This window comes from Myxine glutinosa, chromosome 4 (assembly GCF_964187855.1).
Source record: "Myxine glutinosa chromosome 4, kmMyxGlut1.1, whole genome shotgun sequence".
Taxonomy (NCBI): domain Eukaryota; kingdom Metazoa; phylum Chordata; class Myxini; order Myxiniformes; family Myxinidae; genus Myxine; species Myxine glutinosa.
Window position 1 is genome coordinate 201,140,133 of NC_136264.1, and position 24,323 is coordinate 201,164,455.

General features: G+C 43.9%; 1 protein-coding gene across 3 annotated transcripts in view; it reads right to left on the reverse strand.

Annotated features, from left to right (window-relative positions):
- Positions 1 to 24,323, reverse strand: part of LOC137425632 (plexin-A1) — a 235,555-nt gene that overhangs the window by 203,102 nt on the left and 8,130 nt on the right. Inside the window, exon 1 of one of the 3 annotated variants that reach the window (XM_068114238.2) lies at positions 12,461 to 12,492. The exons of the other annotated variants lie outside the window; for them this stretch is intronic. The gene's annotated coding sequence lies outside the window, so the exon portion shown is untranslated. Of the gene's footprint in view, positions 1 to 12,460; positions 12,493 to 24,323 lie in introns of those variants that run through there. 3 annotated transcript variants of the gene reach the window in all.

Consider the following 24,323-nt stretch of genomic DNA (forward strand, 5'->3'; position numbering starts at 1 on the left):
GTCGACGCTGAGGAGGCTCTCTGAGAATGGTCAGAGAGATGTCCACTTTGACAAGCACATGATTATGCTTACATGATTACATTATGATTTACATTATGATTACATTTAATTACATGATTTTTACATGATTTTACATTTTTACATGATAATTACATGATTACATTTACTTACATTATGATTACATGAGTTCTCCAGACGTCAACAAGGGTGAAGGTTGTCAAAGTCCTAGTCAGAGGCACAATACTTGCTGGATGAGGCTCATTCCCATTGCGATCAATGGTAGAGTCCATCGTACAGTTAAAATCCCCTCCTAAACAAACAAATCCATTAAAATCAAAATGTGCAAGAGAAGTTTCTAACTGTGTGAAAAAAGCAAATCTATCCGTGCTGTCACTGGGTGCATAGACGTTCACTATCGTGTGTTTAAAACCATTAAGAGTGAAAGTGAGAGAGATTAAGTACCCTTTAATTATTTCATTAAAATCAACAATGAGATTACAGAGAGAAGGATGTAAATAAATGGCTACCCCAGCCCTAGGACACTCTAAGCTACTGAAGAACCACCTTCCTTTCATTATTCTTTCCCATTCACTCATACAGGAGGAACTACATCTGGTTTCTTGTAAGAGTAAGATATCAATGTGGTTCTTCAAAACAAGCTCCTTAACTTAAGCTTTTCGTAAATACGAGCGTCCTCCGTTTATGTCTAAAGTGGCTATAGAAAAAGCCATAGTGTGGAATTTGGGGAAAGGTATCAGTCAATTGGGTCATGATATGCCTGCAGGTGCTTCCTTGCTTTCAGAACCCATTTCCTGAGACGAAACATTTGGGGTTCAGTCAAACCAAACTGCTCAGACTGAAGGAGCAGTCGCTTTGCGCAGATGATAAAACTGTGCAGATCAGAGAAGGAATCCTGAATTTTAACATTTCTCTTACGGAAAGCGTGATGTAAAAACTTTAGGATCTCCTGGGGGGGGGGGGGGCACAGTCGGACCACTCTCTGGTCCCTGGGATAAGCCTGGATCATTCCAGACCTCAGTGCTACCACCAGAGGCAAGCGACGACGCGCCATCAGAATCGTAGTTTGATTGGGGATCTACATTAATACCGTGCTCCCCCGGTGGAGCAGGTATTTCCATTTCTGCCGGGAGGGGAAAAACTATTTCCGAAGCAGAACATACACTCTCTGCTTCCATCATGTCCGGGGTTGTCTGTGGCACAGACATCTCAGACACTTCTCAGACACTAGATGTACCACTAGTGCTTGGCTTGTGCTCCGCGGCTCTAGATGTACCACTGGTGCTTGGTTTGGGCTCCAGGTGTTGAGATTCCCGGTTAGGTTCCACACGTTGAGATTCGTCACCGGGAATGTTTGGTTTCGGACAAGCGTTCTTTAAATGTCCGTGCTCGCCACAAATAAAGCACGTCATTGCCTCAGTAGCGATGTAAATTTGGTAGCTGCGATCTTTGTGCTTCAAAGTCACAGCAGCACTAAGCGATTGTGCATTATTCTTTAAAACAATATAACAGTGATGCCGGAAAGACATGATGTGTCTAACCGAAGCGCCAGACGCAAACGTAAGGGGATCATTGAGATCCGTGACACGACCGTCCCAAAACGGAGTAAAGCACAGGTAATCTCGCTTTTAAAAAAAGGTGGTAAATTCGAAATAATAATTTTAACGGCAGGTGTGTCCAAAGGACACACAGTAAGAAAAAGATCCGGCGCGACAGACAAGCCGGTTTCGACTGTCTGAGCAACGTATCGCTCTTCGGACAGGAAGAGCACGACACGTTGATTCATTTTCGACGCTGCGAGAATGTTTTCGAGCCCAATTTGTTCTCCGAAACCCATTACAACGTCGTCAACACTAACTCCGTCCGGCAGACAAACTATGACCCCGTTCTTTGGAGTAAGTGCCTCGTACACACTATTGTGCAAACGTACGTTTGCCATTGTGTAAAATTAACAAATGAAGTAAATTGAAAAATCAAAAGCAAACCTGCCACAAGCAAAACTAGCAAGTGGAGGAAAAGGAAAAGTAATAATATGAAGTATTTAGCCAAGAAAAGGCTAAACGTATAAACACGGCAAATGGAAGAGCAGGCCCAAACCAGGAGGTCCTGAACAGGCCTGCTAATCACCGTGCGCGCTCTCTTTCTCTCTCCTGTCTCAACAAAGAAAGAAAACACGGAGAAAACTTCACAAACACGTACAAGGACACAAATGGAGTGAAATGGAGGATGGGAAAGATGCCAACACAGCACAGTACTCACAGCTCAGCGCACACAGCCGCCATGACGCCACACCCAAAACGTTTCAGACGCAGGGGGAGAGAGAGAGAGAGAGAGAGAGAGAGAGAGAGAGCAATATAACACGAGAGAGAGAGCAATATAACACGAGAGAGAGAGAGCAATATAACACGAGAGAGAGCAATATAACACGAGAGAGAGCAATATAACATGAGAGAGAGCAATATAACATGAGAGAGAGAGCAATATAACACGAGAGAGAGAGAGAGCAATATAACACGAGAGAGAGAGCGAGAGAGAGAGAGAGAGAGCGAGAGAGAGCGAGAGAGCGAGAGAGCGAGAGAGAGAGGAAGAGAGAGAAAGAGAGTGAGAAAGAGAGAGAGAGAGAGAGAGAGAGAGAGAGAGAGAGAGAGAGAGAGAGAGATGGCATCTTTTTCCCTTCAGCTCTCGAATGTTCAACCGCTGATGTCACACTCTGTCCAATCACCGAGCGCTACTCAATCATCCCATCGCGCCTCCACCAATCACGAAGGCCGGGGCGTGGCCTCCTCGTTACGAGTCGTCGGGGGTAAGAATCTAATCTCTGTTCAGGAATGTTCGGATGACGTCAGGGTTTACTTGCCGATTGGCAAATTGTGCTGTTTCTGTCGGCATGATCAACGAATGAGTCCATTGCCTGGCCGGCCGAGTTTTATAATAACATTGGTGAAAAAATCACAGGGAGGCAAGCACGTACAGGGGAATTTAACCTTTATACAGACCCTACCTAGATAGCACAACTCCACTCCTCTGTGTGGAAACACCTAAACACGAAACCGGACATGCGACCGACCCTACTTAGATACATTGAGATGGCTTCTTGTTCTTCGTGGCACTCGGAGCATGCAAAAAAAATTTCTTTTTTTTTGTAGACAGAATCAAGGCTCCTGTAAGAGCCAACACATTGAACATGAAAACATGCACAGACACATAAAACATACAATGAAGGGAGCGGGAGACAAGAGGGGGAGAGATAGGGAACCACACAAGCACAACAACAGAAGAGAACAGGGACGACGGTAGATCTGTGGAAGGGGGAGGGCTGGGGGAGGAGGGAGGGGTACACGGTATAAAGCAAATGAACACTACTAAGAATTTCAGGAAAGAAGTTGGGGATTGAAAGAGGCGGATTTGGGGTGTTTTAACGGAGGTAGAAAATATCAAGGTTTTGGATGGGGGAAGAAAAGAGATGTTGGTGAACAAATGTTTTAAAGACCTGGAGGGAGGAGTGGGATTGAAAAGAGTGTGGGAGATTGTCCCAGAGGCAGGAGAAAAGAGGAATGAAAGAGTGAAGGTGAGCAGAGAGTCTTGATTTTGGCAGTTTCACCGGAAGAGGGTTGCTGTCAGATCTTGTGTGTCCTGCAGGAATATTTGGGGAACAGAGCACAGACAGAGCTGGGGGAGCAAGACCGGAGAGAATTTATACGATTCTGACTTTCCTAAGGTATTTAATTCATTGTTTACCCCCACAAATGTAACAATATCATCATTACAAAAGTTCATGTTAAATTTACACTGTGCACTCACAAACCCAAATATGTCCTTCCCATCGGTGTTCAGACGCACCCAAACCAGATATGGTGTCTTCCCCCAACTCTTTCGTTGTGCAGAGGCACACCCCAGCTTTCTATCGGATACTTCTCCAAGTATTTTCGGCTTTGGTTAGAAGCCTTGTGAGCCATTTTAGCTCACAATCTTTATCACGCACACACACACACACACACACACACACACACACACACACACACACACACACACACACACACACACACACACCTACGAAGATCATTGTTTCTAGGTGTTTCTGCACATGCGTGCTGAGCATTCCAGGGTGGGTTTCGTCATTTTGAAAGTCCCGTATTATTCCAGGCTGACGGATTAATCAAATTGGTCCCACTGCTCCCAACGGAATTCATTACTCAGGTGGCCAAGAAGACTGGCCATCTGGGGCGCATCAATATTTTTTTTTCTCAAAGATGCTTCTGTATCACCTTGTGTTGGCCTAATGGTTAGGGCGACGGGCTTGGGATCCTAAGGTCCTGAGTTTGAATCCCGTTGAAATAACGGCAGGTGGGGTTGACTCAGCCTGTCATCCTCCCGAGGTTGGCAAACCGAGTACCAGATAATTGGTTATAGAGAGGCAATGCATCAGCGGCAGATGCACCCACAGAAAATTGATGTAACCAGCAGCCGGGTGGCTGCACACGAACCGCCCACCACTGCTTCTGTAACTTGGTCTTGCTCAGAAATAACAAGGCCTCCTCTCATTTATAAATTTGGACAAACAACCTTTTTTTCCCCTGGTACAACATTGGAAAAGAGAGCTCTCCACCATTTGCACTCTGCTATAGAAGATGGCAGACCTTGCCTTGCTTGGTCTCAAGATCAAATATCTTCCCCTTTTCCAGGTGACTCATTTCAGACATGTCCATCCTTCATCCAGCTTCCTTATACAGCAATCAGCGGAGGGCTTGTGTGGAAACTGTGGAAGCACTTCAATTTATTTCAAACAAATTCACTGAGCTTCACGTTATCTTCCAGACCAACTTATTGGATAAACACAGTGGAGAAGGTCGCTTGCCATACACCAAGCTCGCTTCTGAACCAACAAAGTTCAATTCTCATATATATATATACAAAAAAACTCCGATGTATGTTTACCAATCTTTCAGTTATCAGCAAACCGCAGCTTCTGGTAACATCTTGGTTTCAGCTGAGTTGTCAAGGCACAGCATCTGATAGAATGCTTTGGTTGGGCTCGGCTAAGCAAAAACCAGGCTATCTTGGTCAAGATATTGGTGCTGAAATGCACACTCAAGCATATTAGCAAGCACTTCTTGCTGCTTTCAAGTACAAGGGTTGTTTCGTTTCACTCCTTTAAACTAACAGATTTATTTTACACTTTGTTTTAAATCAAGATTTCTGAAACCACCACGCCACGCTGGTATTTTCCCATGGAAAATAGCCTCCTGTGGTCTCCATATACCTGGCTGCAAGGAAGAACACAGCAGTCCTACGTTTTAGCTCCTCCCACCACAAAGCTGAGGAAGGGAAGACACATCGAACCATCTGCCAATGCCAATGCTTCAAAACACAGGACTGCACAAAACCGTCATCCGGCAAAAGACTACAGTTAAGTTTCCAGTGTCCATTGCACAAGCAGGTTCTCCCTCCAATTCCAGTTCAAAGCATAAAGGACAGTGATCAGAAAAGACTGAGGGGGTGAAGTATCAGATTAGAGGGCGCAAATTTTGGAAAGAAAACGAAGTACTCAATTTTGCTTCTTGCAGGTATCAACAGAATTAGTCCAGTTGAAATTACTATCTCCCTGTGCCCCCATATCCTGCAATTTGGAAATCTTCAATTATCCCTTTGAGAAATTGCGGCGAAGGGTCCTGAAACAATCTGGCCGTCTATTTAAAATCTCCCCCCACAATCATTGCGGCAGAGGAAGTACGAAAAAGCTCCAAATGCCACAGGAGCTCCACCCTTTCTTCTCACTCCAGGGAATGGAAATATTGACCATGGTCAAGGGGTTCATCATACAACCACCCAATCACACCGAGGTAATTCCCTGTAAATGCAGGACTTCAAATCTCAGAATAAGTGTGTTGACAACTCTCAACCACCAATCTGCAGAGGGGTAAGAGTACTCGTTGCACGGAATATGACACTCCTGCAAAAGGCAGAGATCCCAATTGGAATTACACAGCTCCCCAAAAACCGGTCCTTCAGACCCTGGTAGAGACTCCCCTTACATTCAAAGAAGTTAAAGTGAGCAACATTAGTGGTCGTAAATGAACACCGCAGTAAGCTTTACAAAACGGTGGAAGGGAAGCTATTAGGACTAAGAGGGCCTACACCCTTCTTTTTGCTCCTACATGCCGGCTCACCATGGTTTTTCCCACTGTGGTTCATCCTTCTTCCTCAAGCTTAATTTGACCAAGACCCGTCAATAAATGCATTCTTCTCGGGCAGCTGAGATCTCTTTCAGGGTCATAAAGCATTCTGTGACACTGCTCAGGGAGATTATTTTCCTCCACCACTGTTTCACTTATTCCTATTGCCCCAGCAGCCTCCTGGAGGAGTTTCAAGTTCAAGGATGAGAAACAGAAGAGGAGTTCCTCTCCCCTTCCAGCTTTGAGGGTTCACTCACTACCCCCAAACCCCAACTTCCCTCCACCCCCCTCACCTCATCGTGGCAACCAACTACCTCCCCCAACTGTTCCTGACACCATGCCCGAGCAGCCTCCACCCTTTCCCTTATTTGTCACCAGATATGTAGGGGTGGGAAGGGGGAGTCAGACCCCACAATACTTTGTCCTTCAGGCCCTGTGGGCCCTTCACAAGGGAGTAGGGGCCTTTACCTTTCTTATTGCAGCACATATCTAATCCATTATGGGGATAAATAGTCCCATTGCTAGTAGAATGGCCTCTTTCCAGAAAAAAATAAAATTAACTTATTCCTCAAAAGGACATAAAACAAAGCATTTTATAGTTAATGCCATGAAAAATCAAGCCGTCTCCCCCGTATAGCCTAAACACAAACACATTCATTCACTACACCTCTGGAGTGGCACAGAGATTGCCATCAGGTCGAGTATCAAATGGCAAGCGGAACACACGGAATGTTAAACAATTGCAGTTCGAGGACGTGACAGCTCTAGAAGGCAAAGCAGGTCAAAAATATGGAAGTAGGCTAGACGCACTTTGGAGAGAAACTCACAGCCACCTCTGTCTGCCTCTTCTTCTTCTCCTCTCCATCACCTACCTCTCCGCTTCCTCCAATCATTGAGTGGTGCTTACAACCAGCCATAACGTTCCACAAAACTCCACCCAAGGATTGAATCAATCTCCACCGCAAACATGACGAGAGACAGACACTGACTGGGAGCTGAGGGAGGAGGGTAACCTGACTCTTTATCGGTGAGGAGAAATGTGATGTCACTTCCCCTACATCACCTGGGGTCACGTAGATGCACATAGGAGAGCAAAGAGATGAGACTCCTCATCCTAGATGTTTGTAAAAGTACAACCTCCCATCTTTCTCAGCAGCAACATTTGTATATTTACCTTAAACATACCCTTATAGCATGGTAAGATGTTCTGAAGCTAAACTGTAATATACACAGTCGAGCTCGCCTACCTTTTACAAGGACACCATGGGATGTTGAACGTCCATCAACTAATGCAGGCAAATGGGTCACCCAGCTTAATTTACATCCAAGGGACGACACATGCGTTACATTGGTGTATCCCCCTGCATGTGAAACACCAGGATGACAGTTTGTAGCTGGCCCAAGATTCTGACAGAGGCTAGACAGCTCAGAGGACAGCGCATACCTCCAGGAGCCAGCCCACAATGCAGAGACATCTAAAACTGTACTGTAAATAGAAAAAAATGTGGACAAACTTTACTTCACCTGGAGTGACAGAAGAGTGCAAGTTGGAAGTTAACCAACTCAAAATAACGCAAGGATAACGGTCCCTGCATTTTCGGTGATGTTTGGCCCACATTTGTCATTATATGGCAGCAATGGATATATTGATGCCCCCAGTGCCCACAGGAAACCAAAGGCCCACTTTATTCTGCCTTCAGTTATTGTAAACACAGCAACAACCCTCAGATATGGTGCTGCATTCGAATGGAAAACTAGGTTAACTACAATGAGTAACGGCATCGGCAGAATTCCAAAATGGTGGTCAAAAGTGTTGTATTCTGTTGTATATTATAACACATTTTTCTTCTTCTTCTTGAAAAGGTTGTTTTTGAGTTGCTCACCAAATCTCTTCATTTCAAATAAAAATTCAATCTCTTACTTCCTTCTTACTTCTTAATAAAAATTCAATCTCTTACTTCCTTCTTCTTAATAAAAATTCTTCCTTCCTACATTCCCTAAACTCACCTGCATTCCACCCCTCCTCCAACGTTTTCAAATGGATCTCTGACTTGAAAATCATAAGAAACTCATTTTGCAATAAATGTTAGTTTTCCATTAATCGTCCAACACTTTCTAAAATCCAAACTCATCCTTCCGCTCCTAAATTTCACCCTCACCCATCCCTTTCAAATCTCCCCCCTTGCCCCTCCCCTCCTAAATTCCCCACTCACCCCTCCATTTCAAAACTCCCCCCTCACCCCTCCATTTCAAATATCCCCACCCTCCTTTTTTCTCCAATTCTCCCCTCTCACCCCTCCTCCTCAAAGCGTCCTCCCCGCTTCCTCTCCCTTCCAACTCTTACCTCCATCTCCTCCAAACTTCCTCCTCGCTCTGCCCCCTCCCTTTCAAACAACACCTCACTGTGCCTCATCCAATCACCATCAAACTTTTTGTCCTCCTCATCCTTCCCTTTCTCCTAGCTCTTCTGAAATCTCTGACACTATCAACAGCTCTCCCTACCTCCTCCTCCTCTTCCACATCTTACCCTACCCCTGCCCCCCTGTTCTGTATCCGATGCTCCCCCTTCCTCTTCATTAACGGTATGGACCTCAAACATCCGGGGCCTTCGCTCAAACCTGATTGATCTCTCCATACAGGTTGCTTCTGACAAACCAGACGTGATCTGCTTAACAGAAACTTTCCTCCTTCATGATGTCTCTGATTCCTTAATATCTCTCCCTGGTTACTCCCTCCTCCAGTGTGATAGACCTGAGCCTCATCCTGGAGGCGGGGTTGCTATCTTTATCAAAAACTCTCTTCCTCACTCTCCCTGCACTGCCCTCTCTCCACCTCACCCCCAGGAATACCTCTGACTACAGCTTTCCCTTCGCTCCCACCTTTTGTTCATATGTGTTCTGTACCGTCCACCAAACAATGATGACTCCATCTACATCTCGCTGTCTGATAATATGGACCAACTTCTATCTACTCATCCAAACACTCTCTTCCTCATATGTGGTGATTTCAACTGTCATCATGCCAGCTGGCTGGGTGTAGGTACCTCTCTCACCAGCCATGGCACCTCAGCAAAGGACTTCTGCGACTCACTGGGACTGACACAATTTGTCAATTTTCCCGACCCAGATCTCAGTCAATGGAGCACCTTCTCTTCAAGACTTGGTTATGACAAACTTCCCTGGAAATGTCTGCTGCTCTTCTCCTCAAATCCGTTCTTCTGATCATGTGCTTGTTAAAGTGGACATCTTTCCGGCCATTCTCAGAGAGCCTCCTCAGCGTCGACGAGTCTGGCATTTCACTCAGGCCAACTGGCACGGTCTTCAAGCAGCCATCAATCATCTGGACTGGTGTCCCATCTCTACTGCCTCTGACATCAACTCATCCTGGGAATTCTTCCAAAGTAAATTGCTCTCTCTCATGCACAGATTTATCCCATCTCGTCTTCAGTTGTCATACCCTTCCTCCCGTCCATGGTACACGGAAACTCGCAGAATTCTTCCAGAAAATCGATTTATAAACAAATTTCAATGCAGTCAATTGTCATAAAAACCAACTCTTTGAAACAAATTGAGAAACTAAATGCAAAAATAAATACATAAATAAAACGAGAACGGCACTCGGGAGAGCGCATACCTCCAGCAGGCTGAACAGTTTACGTTTTATGTCCGACCGATAGGCCGGATCTGGTCCTGACCTGAATCAAAATCGAATTGGCTTGTTCTTCACCTAGTTTTGTTATCATTCACAACTTTTTGAAATTTCATGCATTGTATCGTTTTTGGCCCCATTCCTCAATGGTGAAGAATCACATTAAAAAGATATTCTCGTATCCGGATCCAGATCTTCACCAGAATCAAATAATTTTGGCCTCGTCACACACCCAACCTCTCCACCAAATTTATCCGAATCCGTCGACAATGCTTTGAGATATCCTGTTCACAGACAAAGACAGACAAACAGACAGACAAAGACAGACAGACAGGGGTGAAAAAAATAGCCTCCCCCAACTGGCAGTATGAATACTCGAATACGTAACGAGTATTCATACTCAAAATGACTTTTAAATTATATGTTTGCAATAATTTTCGTTTAATCAAAGTTCATCTGAAAGACTCTTCATTTTATTGATTCTACTGCATAATGAACTGCAATGAATATAATTATGGAAAAGAGCATTGAGGTGGAGACATTTAACCTTTAAACAAACAAACCCTTCAGTTTCCTAAAGTTTTCTACTTCCATGATATAGACGTTCGTTCACCTTGTTCACCTTTTGAATGGTATAACCAATGTTATATCACATTGTGTGTTTTAATTGCCCTTCACTGTTAGTGCTGTTATATAATGTAAACCCCTGACATATGTGGTACATCAGAACAAGGTTGGGGATTATTGTGGTCGCACCACAGCATGGCAAAGGCATGCCTCACATTTGTTATCCAAGGCTAAACTTATCTCAAGTGTGAATAAAATGGCACCAAGAGAAACCAAGTTTTCCGACATGAAGATATCTCCAAGGTGATGCTTGAAATGGTAAGCCACCGTTTAAAAAGCAATACTTTGAATTGAATATAAATATATAAGCAGTTGGTCAACAAAATTACATGAAAAGTATGGAACGTTATTTTGGGGAGGCTCATAAAACCTATGGTAGCCTTTATAAAATTGCAATAATAGATATTTTTGTATAAATTCATAAAATTGCAATAATAAATCATTTGTTTTAAATTTATAATCATGCAATAAATAATTTGTTATAAATTAATAAAATTGCCATAATATATAATTTGTTTTAAATTTATAAAATTGCGATAATATGCAATTTTAAAATAAATTAATGAAATTGCAATAACAGATAATCTTCTATCTTCTATCTTCTTCTATATCGATATATTATATTATATTATATTATTATTATATATATATAAAAGAAAGTTTTTGTTTGTTTGTCTGCGCAAGCTAATCTCCTGAACGGTGAAAGATAGGAGGAAACCTCCAATACAAAAAATGTCGGGACGGGCCTCGGGAAGGTTTTAGGCTAGGTGGCGAGGCCGGATGAAGCCCACCTCGGCCGGGCTGGGCCCATTTCGCAATTAAAGGCTGAGCTAAATTATAGTAGTCAATATTCTACGGCTGCAAGTAAAAGCTGAATTATAGTAGTAAATGCATTCAAAAAGAACCAAAAATGTCGGAACGGGCCCAGGGACGGTTATAGGCTAGGTGGCGAGGCCGGTCGAGGCCCACCTCGGCCGGGCTGGGCCAATTTCGCAATTGAAAGCTGAGCTGAATTATAGTAGTCAATCGTCTACGGCCACGAGTAAAAGCTGAATTATAGTAGTAAATTTATTCAAAAAGAACTAAAAATGTTGGGACGGGCCCCGGGAAGGTTATAGGCTAGGTGGCGAGGCCGGCCGAGGCCGCATCGGCCGGGCTGGGCCTATTTCGCAATTAAAAGCTGAGCTGAATTATAGTAGTCAATCTTCTACGACCGCGAGTAAAAGCTGAATTATCGTAGTAAATTCATTCATAAAGAACTAAAAATGTCGGGACGGGCCCCAGGAAGGTCATAGGCTAGGTGGTGAGGCCGGTCGAGGCCGCATCGACCGGGCTGGGCCTATTTCGCAATTAAAAGCTGAGCTGAATTATAGTAGTCAATCTTCTACAGCCGCGAGTAAAACCTGAATTATAGTAGTAAGTTCATTCAAAAAACACCCGGGCAACACCGGGTGCTTTCGGCTAGTACATTTATAAAATTGCGATAATATGTAATTTTTTATAAATTTATGAAATTGCAATAGCAGATAATTTGTTATAAATTAATAAAATTGCAATAACATATAATTTGTTATTAATTGCCCCATTAATTGTTCATTGTTGCCGGGCGGGGGAGCGGAGGGGAGGGGAGGAGAGGGGGGAGGGGGGGAACGGGGGAGGAAGGGGAGGGGAGGGGGTGGCAGGAGAGGAAGGGGAGTGGCTCACGTTTCTGAGTGAATGTGGCTCACGTTTCTGAGTTAAGTGTGATGCCAATCAGGAAGAAGCCATACTGCCAAATTCATACACTTCCGGAATTGTTTGATTTATTTGTATTCAAATGTCTAGTTATTGTTTTGTATTTATTTATGCGAATGTGTACTTGTATATAACTGTCATTCATTTAAAAAGGCTTCGGCACTATCGAGCGATTTTTTTTTTTTTTTAACCAAAAAAACGAACTTTTCATTTTCTATTTTTTTTTTTTTTTTTTGGCTGAAACACTCCCAGGCACTCACTGATGAACCTCTGAAAGCTTGATGAAGATCCGTTCAGCCATCTCTGAATAAAACGCAGACACACGCACAGACAACTCACGTTTATATATATATATAAATCGGGATTTAAATTTAATTCAAAAATTGATCCAGACGTCTATTCTCTTTCAAACATTCAAACCGACAGAGGTAATTATTTATCACAGCATCTGTAGAATTTTCACCCTTTTTACTCAACTCCGTTTCGCTGTTATTTGGTGGAGCAAAACGTCAACTGAGCTTTATAGATACTTAGATACTTATACCAAGTTTGGTCAAAATCCCATCACTGATTCACAAGTTAGCATTGTGGGAACCCTGACCTTTGACCTCATAATATAAACAGTTCATATTTGCGTCATTATACATAATTGTACGAAGTTTGATGTAGTTCCCTTCAATCGTTCTTAAGTTATTGCGGTAACGAAAACCTATAACTGACTCTGACCTTTGACCTCTTGACACCAAAATTACATCAGTTCATCTTTGCATCTTTGCATCATAGTACATACTTGTACCAACATTGGTCACAATCCCATAAATGGTTCACAAGTTACCGTGGTACCAGGAGGTTTACAGAACATGACCTCTGACCTTTGCCTTTGACCTTGTGACCCCAAAATCGAATCACTTCATCTTTACTTCATTATACATAACTGCACCAAGTTTAACTTCGATCCCTTTAGCCGTTCTCAAGTTATCGTGGTAACAAAAACCTATCATGGACGGATGGACGAGCGGACAGACAGCCGGATGGCCAACCTGAAAACATAATGCCTCCGGTGACTTCATCCATGGAGCCATAACAACTGCAATAGTAGTTAATTTATTATAAATTGTTTTTTAACATCATGATGAACGATTTTTTATCGTGGATGAAAAGAAGTCCGAGATGTTCAGATTCCGAGGCAATTATTTTATATGAAGGGAGGGATGGTGGTGATGTGATGGAGGTGCTGGCTCAGAACATAAAGGAGGGTTTACCGTGGGAGTTGTTGTATGCAGATGATCTGGTGTTGATTGCAGAAAGTATGGATGGACTGAAGGAAAAGATGAACAAGTGGAAGGAAAGTATGGAGACAAAAGGTCTGAAGGTGAATATCGGAAAGACAAAGGTGATGGCAAGTGGTAAAGCATGTGGTGAGGTGGAAAGAACTGGGAAGTGGCCCTGTGCTGTGTGCAGGAAGGGTGTCGGAGTGAACTCCATTCAATGTACAATGTGCGCTGAGTGGGTTCATCAAAAATGTAGTGGTCTGAGAGGGTCATTAACCAGTGTGGCAGCTACATTCAAATGTAAGGTGTGCACAGAGGGAGCTGCAGATGGAGGAAATGTTGAGTTGGATCTTGGAGACGGCGTGAAGCTGGAAGGTGTGAAAAAATGTTGTTACCTCGGAGACATGCTAAATGGAGAAGGTGGATCAGACTCGGCAACGGTTGCTGGAGTGAGATGTGCATGGAAGAAGTTTCGGGAACTGAGTGGCGTGCTGATGATGAGGGGAGTGTCGTTGAAGCTGAAGGGAAAGGTGTATGCTGCATGTGTGAGAAGTGTTATGTTTTATGGGAGCGAGACATGGGTAATGAACGTAGAGCAGCAACGAAGGTTGGAAAAGGTGGAAATGCGAATGGTTCGATGGATGTGCGGAGTATCGTTGAGAGAGAGGAAGACAAATGATGAATTGCGAAAGATGATGGGAATATTGCCTGTGATTGATGCTGTGAAGAGGAACAGGTTGAGATGGTTTGGTCATGTGTTGAGGAAGGATGAAAGTGACTGGTTGAGAAGAGTGATGGAAATGAATGTAGAAGGAAGTAGAGGACGGGGAAGACCGAGAAAGACTTGGCTAAAGATGGTGGAAGAAGAAATGCGGGTAAGGGGGTTAACAAGGAGAGATGCAGAAAATAGGGCAAAATGGAGAAGATTGTCATGGGGACCGCAACGCTAACCCCCGCTCTAGTAGGGAAAATGGCCTTTAAAATGCATGTTGTTGTTGTTGTTGCCCCTATACCTCCCACTCATCCTTCATCTGGGACAACCGGTACCGGAAATCTCCCGATAAACCAGAGTTCAAGCATATTTACATATGATACCAAATGCGGAATCCAAGGAAAATGATGCCGTTACATGTTGAATGAAATAATTGTGAAGTACTCAACACGTTTTCCCAAATATTTTTTCTCTCCTTGGAACTGAGATGACAACGTATGTCTAAAATATAAATTATGTTTGTAATAAATTTATTTTTGTGAAATGGTGTTAACGAACATTTAAGCTTGTTTTCTACATACTTCAGAATCAGGCCCCCTTTTGTTTGGTGTTAATGCCATCGTGTTTTCCTCTTCTTCATCTTATTCTTTTCAATATTTTTTTTTTTTTTTTCCACAGCATCACATGAGCCAATTGTTTATACGTGATATAAATCTGCCAAATATTAATTACTGACCCTGGTAATGGGTCAAATGTCCAGGTATACATTTGCCAGGCCTACCCCAGAGTGGAAAGGTCACAAGAAAAGCCACCACTGATCATGGCTTTGGAGATGAGACAAAGGAGGGACAAAGTTATCTGAAATACACTCAGGAGCAGTCACCAGATGGCATGATTCCCCACCCCCCAATCAGAAAAAGCCACTGTGGCTGACCTGCCAAGATAAATGTGGAGACCGAATACAGGAAACCATTCGGAGCATGGCATCATAGCCTACCTTGCAATAAAATACCTGGGCAAGGCCATCCTCTCCCCAACACAATAACAGAGTACAGTTTTCTTCCTTTTTATTATTCATATTTTATTTTTACCATATTATACAACAACAACAACAACAGGCATTTTAAAGGCCCTTTTCCCTGCTAGAGCGGGGGTTAGCCTTGCGGTCCCCATGACAATCTTCTCCATTTTGCCCTATTTTCTGCATCTCTCCTTGTTAACCCCCTTGCCCGCATTTCTTCTTCCACCATCTTTAGCCAAGTCTTTCTCGGTCTTCCCCGTCTTCTACTTCCTTCTACATTCATTTCCATCACTCTTCTCAACCAGTCACTTTCATCCTTCCTCAACACATGACCAAACCATCTCAACCTGTTCCTCTTCACACCATCAATCACAGGCTCTATTCCCATCATCTTTCGCAATTCATCATTTGTCTTCCTCTCTCTCAACGATACTCCGCACACCCGTCGAACCATTCGCATTTCCACCCTTTCCAGCCTTCGTTGCTGCTCTACGTTCATTACCCATGTCTCGCTCCCATAAATCATAACACTTCTCACACATGCAGCATACACCTTTCCCTTCAGCTTCAGCGACACTCTCCTCCTCATCAGCACGCCACTCAGTTCCCGAAACTTCTTCCATGCACATCTCACTCGAGCAACCGTTGCCGAGTCTGATCCAATTTTTACCATATTATGATTCTCATTATTTACAAGTATCATATTATTATACTGATTTTAAAAAAAAAACGTTTTAATTTATTAACTAAAGGTATGAGTTTTTAATGTATTTCAAGTTTGGTATTGAATAGAATGCCTAATCTTCCTCCTCTTCTCTTCTTCTTCTTCAATGATGCTGCCCACATCGTGGCAAGTAAATTACAAGTGCGGCAAGTAAATCACAAGTGCTACATAATTAATTTATATATATATATATATATCCAGGGTCATTAATTTAGATACCACATAAATTAAAGACCAACTTAATCATGATTTATCCTGTATCATAGTAAATGTTGAGTGTAGTGTGGCGTCACATTTTTATATCACATGTTTAGAAGGCTGGACGCTTCTCTAAAATTGGCTGTTTTTTTCATGTCAATGTCTTACAGCGATACAAGTTCACAGCATGAGACAAAACAGAAGAAGCACGTTTCAGGGCCACGCAAACACAGACAATGCACTGTACAGAAAGTGCATGGCATGGGCCGAAGCACACAGGGCATTCAGAGTGTAGGACAGGCGCACAAGTCACGGACCTCGAGAGAAAGCGAAGTGTGTTATCATTGATCATGTTGATTTAACTTATCAAATTATTGGTCGCCTCTCCGTTTGCCCATTTTTCTAGCAAAGCAACTAAATATGCAATCCGCCCTCTTCAAGCAATTAGAAATTATTTTTTCCAAAAGACGATAGGATGGTGGGTTTCGGTGTTACGGTGGGTGGAGCTAAGCGACAGATGTGGGTGTGGTCTGGCACCTGTCCGACCAATAGGTGCACATTTCAAAAATCGACCCTCAGCAGGAATCCCAACCGCAACGTGAAGCTATTGAAGACCTGCAACATGTCGCAGGTAATAAGGCATCTCAACAGAAAAGGCCAGTGAGCCCGAAATGCATCAGTGGATTAACTCCCTTCCCAAGAGGTATGGAGGCATTACCAAAAAAGGTTTGTAAAGTATATGTATAGGATGACTGATGCTGCTGGTAGTAGTGTAGCAGCTGGTCCTGCCCTTAGCAGTGGGTGGTTCGATGTCTTTTATAGACTGCAAATAAAGCCAGAAGTTCCATTTTAACTGTAATATCTTAATTATTGACTACAATTCAAAGTCCTCATTAACTGTGTAATGGATTTGTAAATAGGATGGATAAGTGGAATAGAACATGTCCCCTCAAAGTCGGCACCCTCACAGCAAGTGCTGGTGTATCACAAGGGTTCACATCACCACTGTAGTGAAGAGGATACACTCGCGTAAATATATATATACATACTGGAATCAGCAGCTCCCTAGGGGAGGGGGAAGGGGATTTCTTATACGTGCGCACCATGTGGACGGTGGTTTGTTAATATTCTTCCTGTTGTTTAAAGGCCACATTTATTCCCATGTTATTGTGAGTTTGGCTGGGGGAGGTTTGACCCAAGTCTTTCACGAGCTGGCTGGCCAGGCCTGACGGTCGACTAAGGTTAAGGCAGGAATTTGTAACAAGTTCAGGATGCCGCCGATAGCTCACCTACTCTTCGTGAAGGACGCCATGGGATCTTGGCATCTGCCAACCAATGCTGGCAGATGAGATGCCAGTTTAACGGCCATCCGAGGGATGGCACACACATTGATGAATCGCCCTGTCTGTGAAACACCGGGATGACAGTTGGGTCGGGATTCAAACCGAGGCTAGACAGCTTCGAGGAGAGTTTGCAAAGCGCTCGGCCATCCTGCCAGCCCCCGTGTTATTATTATCATTATGCCATTATCATTGGACGGAATTGACTGATTAATTTGTGGTTATAATAATTTTCACGAAAAATATAACTTGGATGACATAGATGATGGAATCGGGATTGGAGGAAGATGCATCAACAATCTAAAGTATGCTGATGATACCACTCTGTTGGCAGAAAGTAAAGAAGAATTGACCAAAAAAAAAAACTGCTGTAGACAGAGAAGAAGGAAAGTGGAAAGGCCGGTGTTTATTTAAACCTAAAAAAAAAAGCCAAACTTGTCAACTGAGACGATCAATGTGTTGAGAAGGGGTGTGTTCCATTAGCAATCACTCCAATAGAAAGGGTAAAGGCTGCAACCAAGCTGTCTCTGCCAGAGCTTCGGAAAACAGTGCAGGAGAGGGATGTTTGGAGATATCGGACTACAAATGTCACCAGAAGTCAGACACAACTCGACGGAACTGGAAAACTGGTTATTATAGTTCCGATAGGTGTGTGGATCAGCGACTGTTAACCGATACACCGCCCATGCGTAGGCCTAGGTACATCACATTTTTATCCAAATTTCCCTCTGGCGAGGAGCAAAAGACTAACGAATCTTCGGAATATGTTTTGCATCAAATAAAGGTCCCAATTGTGCCGTAAGGGTATTGGTAGAGGTATCACACGTCATACTTGAAACCATGGCAGGGAGAAATCACATATGAGGCCTTAAGATATGTTATAAACCATCTATATGTACAGTCCACATATCATAGCTGGAAAAATCGAACGGGCAATGGGATTCATCATTCATGCATAAAGACTCAGGTAAGCAGCTTTGGTAGTTAAAGATAATTACCGCTTACCTAGAGGCCTAGCAAGTCCAGATGGCTCTGATCCATTAAGGTGAGGGGGAATGGGTTTCATTTGTTTCTAGGCTTTGCCTATTCCATATTTAAAATGCCAAACTGAAATGATTCCTTCAGACACGGGTGCGATTTTTATGTCCAGAAAGTGTGCCCCATGAAAGCCATGATAATCTATTGATAACATGGAGTTCGTCCAAGGCACAAACCCCCCTTGGGGGAGGGAAGTTAAATCGCCACAACCTCCATCATGTGACCATTAGTCCCCCTGTCAAGTGGGTTGTAATTAGATAAGCAATGAACGAATGGATAACAGTCAAAAAAAAAAAGTCAGACAGACAGTACCTTGCATATGTTAGTGTCATATATATACACAGAAACACTGCATGACCAAAAGTATGTGAACACCCGAACATCACACATCTCATTAATATGGAGTTGGTCCCCCGCCCCCCCCCCTCCCCTCCCTCCCCTCCCTCTTTGCTGCTATAACAGCCTCCACTCTTCTGGGAAGGCTTTCCACAAGATGTTGGAACATTGCTGCGGGGATTTGCTTTCATTCAGCCACAAGGGCATTAGTGAGGTCGGGCACTGATGCTGGGTGATTAGGCCTGGCTTGCAGTCGTCGTTCCAATTCATCCCAAAGGTGTTAGTGGACATCTCTCTGACCATTCTCAGAGAGCCTCCTCAGCGTCGACGAGTCTGGCATTTCACTCAGGCCAACTGGCACGGTCTTCAAGCAGCCATCAATCATCTGGACTGGTCTCCCATCTCTACCGCCTCTGACATCAACTCATCCTGGGAATTCTTCCAAAGTAAATTGCTCTCTCTCATGCACAGATTTATCCCATATCGTCTTCAGTTGTCATACCCTTCCTCCCGTCCATGGTACACTTGTGGTGAGGCTGTTGCCCAGAAACAACTTGCTTTCATCTCCTGGAAAGCAAATCCAACGGAAGGAAATCTCATTTCCTTTCACAAAGCCCGAAACAAGTGTGTGTCCACCCTCAGGAGAGCCAGGAAACAAAATCTCTCCGTTCTCAGGACCGAACTCTCTTATCTGTCTCCCTCTTCCAAATACTGGTGGCGTCTGGTCAAATCTGTTTCTGGTGTTTGTTCCCCCTCCATCCCCTCCCTCACCTCAAATGGCCACACGGCTGACTCCGCACGTGAAAAAGCTGAATGCCTCAACTCTGTGTTTGCCTCTAAATCTTGTGTCCCAAACCCATCCCTCTCTGTACCCACCGTACCCAGTCGTACCCAGCTGCTCCTGGACTCTGTGTCCTTTCCTCCTGACAAGGTGGAAAAGTTTCTGTCAACCCTCGACTCTGATTCTGCAACTGGACCTGACGGTATCAGCCCACGGGTCCTAAAATCCTGTTCTTCGGCTCTTTCACTCCCTCTCTCTGTTCTCTTCACCCTCTCTTTTGCTCAAGGTCATCTGCCATCTGCTTGGAAATCTGCTAACATCACCGCTTTGCACAAAAAAGGTGCAAAAACAGATCACAGCAACTACAGACCAATCAGCCTTCTCCCAATTATCAGCAAAGTCATGGAATCCATCATTGCTTCAGATATGAAATCTTTCCTCTTCTCCAATGGCTTGATCTCTGATCATCAATTTGGTTTCAGACCTGGTCACTCTACTCTGGACATGCTGCTTCTGCTTTCTCAACAATGGATGGTGGTCCTCAATGCCAAACAGGAAATTAGAGCTGTCTCCCTTGACATATCACGTGCCTTCGATACGGTCTGGCACCCCGCTCTGCTCACCAAACTCTCCTCTTTTGGTATCCATGGAAATCTCCACGCATGGCTGGCGGACTTCCTCTCTAGTCGTAGTCAATGTGTGGCCCTGAATGGGTTTCTCTCATCTCCTCTTCCTGTTCAGGCTGGAGTTCCCCAAGGCAGTGTTCTGGGCCCTGTGCTTTTTCTAGTCTTCATCAATGATCTCTCTGACTCTCTTGAAAATCCTCTCTATCTCTTTGCTGATGACTCTACTCTCTGTCGCTCCATTCTTCATCCCTCAGATCGGCAGTCTGCAGCCTCCTCACTCTCTGCAGACCTGGACAAAATCACAGACTGGGCAAACAAGTGGAACATGTCTTTCAATCCTGACAAATCTCACACTCTTACGATGTCTCTCCGAAAAGACCGACTGGACAACCATCCCATCCACTTTCTGAATAATCCTCTCCAAGAAGTTCTGTCACTCAAGCTTTTGGGTCTCACTATCTGCCATGATCTTTCCTGGGAAAACCACATTTCAAATCTGGCCTCCAAAGCCAGTCGCCGACTGGGCATCCTCCATCGTGCGAAGTCCTTCCTTGGCACACCTGAGCTCCTCACCACATACAAGGCTTTCATCCGCAGCTCAATGGAATACTGCTCTCCCCTCTGTGCTGGTGCTCCTGCCTGACACCTAGCTCGTCTTCACGCTGTTGAAACCAAAGCATTCAGAATCATTGGAATCTCCCGCGATGACGCTAACTCCAACGGCCTCTCACTCACTCACCGCAGGCAGGTTGGTGGTCTTTCCGTCTTCTACCGACTCCTCTGTGGCCTTGCCCCCCCAGCTCTCTCTGGGCTCTGTCCCGCAAATATTCCTACAGGTTACACAAGATCTGCCTGCAACCCTCTTATGGTTAAACTGCCAAAATCAAGACTCTCTGCTCACCTTCACTCCTTCATTCCTCTTTTCTCCCGCCTCTGGAACAAAGTCCCTCACTCTCTTCAATCCCACTCCACCCTCCAGGTCTTTAAAACAGCTGTTCACCACCATCTCTTATCTTCCCCCATCCAAAACCTTGATCTTTTCTACCCCCGCTAATTTCACCCCAATTCCACTTTTTTGAAATACCAACTTCTGTCCTGGAAGTCCTTGGTGTCCTTGTGTTTTATACTTCTCCCACCCCCCCCCCCCCCTTCACACGCCTCCTCCCCCCAAGCCCTCTCCCTCCCACACATCTTCCTGCTCTCAAATGTTGTGTTTGTGTGCTTCCCCTTCTCTCCCCATCTTGTCTTCAGCTCCCTCTTTTGATATATTTTGTTTGTCTGGTTGATTTGTATGTGAAGTAAATGTTAGCTCTTTCACAAGCCTCGATTCAGTATACAAAAAAAGAAAGAAAAAAAGATGGGGTTGAGGTCAGGTCTCTGTGCAGGCCAATCAAGTTCTTCCACTCCGATCTTGATAAACCATTTAGGTATGGACCTTGCTTTGTGCACGGGGTCATTGTCATGCTGAAACAGGAAAGGGCCTTCCCCAAACTGTTGCCACAATGTTGGAAGCACATAATCGTCTGGAATGTCATTGTATGCTGTCGCGTTAAGATTTCCCTTCACTGGAACTAAGGGGCCCGAGCCCGAACCATGAAAAACAGCCCCAGACCATTATTCCTCCACCACCAAACTTTACAGTTGGCATTATGCATTCGGGCAGTTGTGTTCTCCTGGCATTCACCAAACCCAGATTAGTCCGTCAGATTGTCAAATGGTGAAGGGTGATTCATCACTCCAGTGATCGCGTTTCTACTGCTCCAGAGACCAATGGCGGCGAGCTGTACACCACTCCAGCCGACGCTTGGCATCGCGCATGGTGATCTTAGGCTTGTGTGTGGCTGCTTGGCCATGGAAACCTATTTCATGAAGCTCCCGACTAATCGTTGTTGTCCTGACGTTGCTTCCAGAGGCAGTTTGGAACTCGGTAGAGTGTTGCAACCGAGGACAAACAATTTTTACGCACTACGCGCTTCAGCACTCAGCGGTCCCATTCTGTGACCTTGGGTGGCCTACCACTTTGCGGCTGAGCTGTTGTTGCTTCTAGATGTTTCCACTTCACAATAACAGCACTTACAGTTGACCGGGGCAGCTCTAGCAGGGCAGAAATTTGACAAACTGACTTGTTGGAAAGGTCCCATCCTACGACTGTGCCATGTTGAAAGTCACTGAGCTCTTCAGTACGGCCCATTCTACTACCAATGTTTGTCTATGGAGATTGCATGGCTGTGTGCTTGATTATATATACCTGTCAGCAATAGGTGTGGCTGAAATAGCCGAATCCACTAATTAGAAGGGGTGTCCGCATAATTTTAGTCATGTAGCGTATATACAGTCACGTGAATAAGTAAGTACACCCCATGTAAAGTTTTGACTTTTTCAACATATTTCAACATACAGCTATTTGATCTTCATTTCAACAATGTTGATAGATAAAGGTGATATAATATAACAAATATCATGACACATTTACATTTTGTAGTCCATTGTATAATTTAAATAAACATAAATGCAAATTTCGCATGTGGAAAAAGTAAGTACACCCCTACATTTATCACTACTTCAAATACCTAAAATTAGAATCAGGTGCACCAGCTCAGGTGCAAATGATTAGAACATCGTTGGAGAGGATCTTGGAGGAACCTGTCTTATTTAAACCTCAGACATTTAGTTTGGCTTGCTCTTTGTTGTTGAAGTGTGCAGCGTCACCATGCCTAGATCAAAAGAGCTCTCTGAGGCCTTCAGAAAGAAGGTTATAGATGCCTACGAGTCTGGGAAGGGATTTAAAAAGATCTTCAAACAATTTGAAATCAATCATTCGACTGTCCGGAAGATCATCTACAAGTGGAGAAGATTCCAAACAACTGCCAACTTGTTCAGGCCCGGCCACCCCAGCAAGTTCAGCCCGAGAGCAGACCGCAAGATGCTGAAAGAAGTCTCTAAGAACCCCAGAATGTCATCACGGGACCTACAGGTAGCTCTTGCCACTGTTGATGTCAAAGTGCACGAGTCTACCATTAGAAAGAGGCTGCACAAATTTGATCTACATGGGAGGTGTGCCAGGAGGAAACCTTTGCTGTCCAGAAAGAACATCAGGGCAAGACTAAAGTTTGCCAATGAACACCTAGGTAAAGACCAGCACTTCTGGAACAATGTGCTCTGGACAGCTGAGTCAAAGGTAGAGCTATTTGGCCACAGGACCAGAAGACATGTTTGGGGAAAACCAAAGACAACATTTGACCACAAGAACCTGATACCAACTGTAAAGCATGGTGGTGGAAATATTATGGTTTGGGGCAGCTTTGCTGCATCAGGGCTTGGGCAGCTCACCATCATAGAATCCACTATGAATTCTTCATTGTACCAGAGGGTGCTTGAGGATAATGTGAGGCCATCTGTCGGAAAGTTGAATCTCAACCGAAGGTGAACCTTGCAACATGACAATGACCCTAAACATACTAGTAAATCCACCAAGGAATGGCTGAAAAGAAAGAAATGGAGGGTTCTGGAATGGCCAAGTCAAAGCCCGGGTCTAAATCCCATCGAGATGTTGTGGGGGGATTTGAAACGAGCTGTGCATGCAAGAAACCCCTCAAACATCGCACAGCTGAAAAAATTCTGCATGGAGGAGTGGGCAAAAATTTCTCCCAGTCGATGTCAGAGACTGGTAGACAGTTATAAGAAACGCCTACTTGAGGTTGTTTTTGCCAAAGGGGGCAATACCACCTATTAGAGCCAAGGGTGTACTTACTTTTTCCACAGAAGGAAATGACATCTCTGTTAATTTTTTGTTGAATAAATTATTGCAAAGTCAATTTTTCATTGTTTTTTGTTCAATTAGATCACCTTTATCTATAGATACTGTTTAAATGAAGATCAAATATTGATAGGTCCACATATGTTAAAAAGATTTTAAAAAACATTTCATGGGGTGTACTTACTTTTTCCACATGCTAAATTTGCATTTGTTTATTTAAATTATACAATGGACTACAAGATGTAAATGTTTCATGATATTTGTTATATTATATCACCTTTATCCATCAATATTGTTGAAATGAAGATCAAATAGCTGT